Source organism: Lucilia cuprina, chromosome 5 (assembly GCF_022045245.1).
Source record: "Lucilia cuprina isolate Lc7/37 chromosome 5, ASM2204524v1, whole genome shotgun sequence".
Lineage (NCBI taxonomy): Eukaryota > Metazoa > Arthropoda > Insecta > Diptera > Calliphoridae > Lucilia > Lucilia cuprina.
The window spans coordinates 21,531,711-21,535,767 of NC_060953.1; positions in this window are offsets into that span (position 1 = coordinate 21,531,711).

Below are 4,057 nucleotides of genomic sequence, written 5' to 3' on the forward strand. Positions count from 1 at the left end.
GTTAACTAAAAATCAAGTTAACTTTTTGCTAACTTATTATGACTAGCTTCAAAAATGATCGAGGGAATGAACAAACATTTTAACTCAAAACAAATTTGTCAAAAAAATTTGTATTGAAAAAATTAAAAATAAAATAAATAAATAAATAAATAAATAGATAAATACATAAATAAATAAATCCCTATTTCGGTGCGGATCAACATATTTTTGCTTGCACAACAACAAAACATTCTCGTTTACCCTACTCTAATTTATTTGGAAGTATCTTTCTGTGTATTCTTTTCACATAAAATAAAGTAAACAAACAAAATTTTGGCAAGAAAAAAGAAAAATAAGCACGACAAGTACCGGACAAAAAACCAGAAATAAACATACGTATATTCATATATATGTAAGAATGTAGGTATGTAGGCAAGAGCATATATTTTTAAGCTCTGTGATAGAGAACAAGAGAATGTTTTTTGTTTTCCCTTCATACTTATCCAACGCATCATAAAAAATTTTAAATTAAATGTTTCTTGTCAATAGGACTACGTTAACTGGTGCCGCAACGGCTCTGAAGTTTGAAGATGCATTTATAAGGGGAAAACAGTGTACACTTTATAAGGTGGCCTCGTCGCTACAACAAATACAACAATACAAAAACAACAGGCGATTTGTTATTGTAGAATAATCCCATCTGTCAAAAAAAGCTGTGTGTGTAGAATGAAAAAGCAACAAATAAACACAATAAAAATATGAGTTTTTAGCAATTATTTAAATTTTTAACTATTAATATTAATATATTATATTAATTAAACGTGGAATGTCTGAAAATCATAACTATATCTATTGGGAAGACCAATTTTCCGAATTAAACGTGTTTTTTGTGAAAAGTGATTGGTCGTGTTAAAAATAGTTGAAACTGATTTGGAACGTATGCCGGAGCTAAAGATTTTCTTTTTTTATCAAGAGAGAAGGATAACAAAGACATTTAATCACGATTGACCTAGAAAACTCCTTTAAAACCATAATTTTCTTCACTTTTTAAAATTTTTACACCTTTTGCGATTTTTTTTCTATGTAAACAAACAGGAATTTTGACAGATAAGATTGTAAAAGCTGATGATCAGCTGTGCGGACGAGGCTACCTTATTAAGTGTACACTGGGGGAAAATATGCATTTTTTCAGTTTTCACAAAAGTTTTGTCATTAAATGATTTGTTTTGCATTTTATTGTCAAAGAATCGTAATGCACACGGAATTAGCGTTACAAGAAGACACAAAAATTGTTTGAAAAATGTAAAAGTTATTAAAAATTCCCCAGGCCATTATCGTGTCTCAGAGCACTTGAATTCGAAATGTGATAAAAAATAAACAAATTTTTGAAAATATTCTAATATAAAACAATTGTATTACTTAAAATATATCTGTGGTTACTTGAATATGAGTTTTTGTCCTTATATAATAACGTAAACCTGTTCTCAGCTATGGTCGAAAAATTTTGATATTTTTAACGGTCGTTTCAAAATTCAAATTTTAGTTTTTTTGATACTTTGTTAAACAAATTTCAATATTTTTGGGAGAACTCATAGGGATTTATGGACAACAGATTAGGGAATAAAACAGTAAAAAAAAGTAGGTCAATACCTCTTATAGTTTGCCCGTACCTGCAATTTGAATTCAGCGGATTTCGAGAAAACCCCATTTTTATGTAATATTTTGCAAAATTAGCCTTTTTATTATATTGTTGTGTATTTTAAATGGAACCTTTTGTAAATTTATTAGTCCACATATTTCTAAATAAAAATCAAGAGTTTCATGCAATTTGGTCGCCATTAACCCATAAACTTTAAAGGTCAAAGGTCAAATTTTGTAATATTTGCAATTTTTGATGGAAACTAGTCGAAATTGTTTCTATTTTTAGGTAGATTATCATAAAACTTAAGAAATTTATTTATTAACAACCGATATTTACAATAATAGTGAAAAAATAAATTAACCCTTAAACGGCCTTGGGGTCAAAATGACCCCGATGTTTTAAAAACATGCCAATTTGGACATATTTCAATAAAACCCGTTTGTAATCCCAATGATTTTTACATAATTCTTTCACTGCTTGATATATAAACTTGTTGTTAAGCGAATAAAAAAAATGGTGAAAATCGAGAATATTTGGACCCGCTATTATCAAAAGACTAAAGTAAGAACGGTAAAAATTTTAAAATTTTAATTTTCAAATGCGAATATCTCCTAAACTATAAGAGATAATTTACTACGACATTTATTACGACATTTTTTATAGTGCTCGATGAGGAGATTCTATATACGAATTTTTTTTTAAATCGGAACTCAAATGAAGAAATAGGATCGTTTTAAAAATTTAACATAGCCGAGGTGTCCTAATTTGAGGACCCCCCGCCGGGCCCCTGGTTGGCCTATAAGGTCCAAATTCAAAACCTAAACTCGACAACACCTCCTCTTTGTGCATACCAAATTTAATTAAAATCGGATTAACCGTTTAGAAGTTACCGAATTATTTCCCTCTTTTTTTTCCTATACCACTGTGCTACGTTTACATTTATGCAATGATCGAAAAATGTATTCCAATAAAAAACTGAATAGTAAGAAAAAGAAGAAGCAATTCCATTTTCTTTCAATGCTTTACGATTGTGTGTATTCCTTGCACACACTTGGGCTTGAGCAAATTGCTAATACTATGCCACTTTGAGAAAGATTACAATTTTTTGCTGACAAGTACATTAATAAACATTTTTCTAGTACTAATAATCCCGCTCGTCATATATCATTGAAATTATCGCAGTCTACCTTGTTTTCACATCATTTTACATCTGTGATAGAGTCTAAAATCAGAAGTTATGTCATAGTGAGAAACCCTCGTCACCCACAATTTTGCGTCCCTGTGGTGGCGACCAGTGGTAAGATTTTTGGATATACAGAAGTCTTATACGAAACTTAATTAAGGTCCATTGGGCTGGGCATAATCTGCATATGGTTCCCAGATCTTGGAATTGAGGCTCATTTTCCGTTGAACGCTAAATTATCGGTTTTTACGGCTGAGGCATTTGCCATACTTGAGGCGTTTAAATGGTTCTACTACAGGATTAAGCTCTAGCGGGTCACTCTAGAGGCGGAACCTAACCTTACATTTTTCAGATTCATAAAGAATCATTGAAATGCAGAACTAACAATATACTCGTTCACTTCTTATGGGTACCAGGACATACTGAACTGGTGGAAAACGATCACGTCTAGAGGGCGGAATCTGACTCGATCCCAATAAAGGGTATGGAGATAAATTCCTCCGATAGAGCCAGATATATCGCTTCATGGCAGGATCGTTGTGATAATTCGAAATTTTGGAGACATTTATATGGGGTCACGTAGCACGTCAATATTGCTCATGGTTAAGTGAGAAATCTTTGGGCAGATCATTAATTTTGTTTGTATACGTATTATTTATGTTATTTCTGTTGTTTAGTGTACATACATATGAATATGTAAAATGTTCTTATACCCCATTTACACATACACGAAATCTAGTAGATTTCATTTAAATCTTTTTTAAAATCTAGACCGTTTAAACTTACTACTTTTGCCACTTAGGAAGATTTAATTTTTTCTAATATTTCTTGAAATTGTGTTTATTATAAAAAATAAGAAGGAAAAATTTAATATTTATTAATATTTTATTTATAATAAAAAATTATATATTGAAATATAACATTACCTATTATTTTAAATAAAGTTTTCATTCAAGTTTTTCAATTTCTTATTATGTTTTTGTATTATTCGGGATAAAACAGAGTTGCTTCACTAAAAACTATTAGATTTTGAGTAGATTTTAATGAAATCTAGTTATGAAGTAGATTTTGTATGGGAAATTTAGCTAAAATCGACTAGATTTGGCTCGAAATCTCATAAGTACTAGATTTTGTGTATGTGTAAATGGGATATTAGACCTGTTTCAGACTATGCCTTTTGAGGCAGGGTCACCAGTCATGCCTTACGAGTTTGTAGGCAAAGGGCGAGTTTGTAGGCACCAAACGTAATTTGA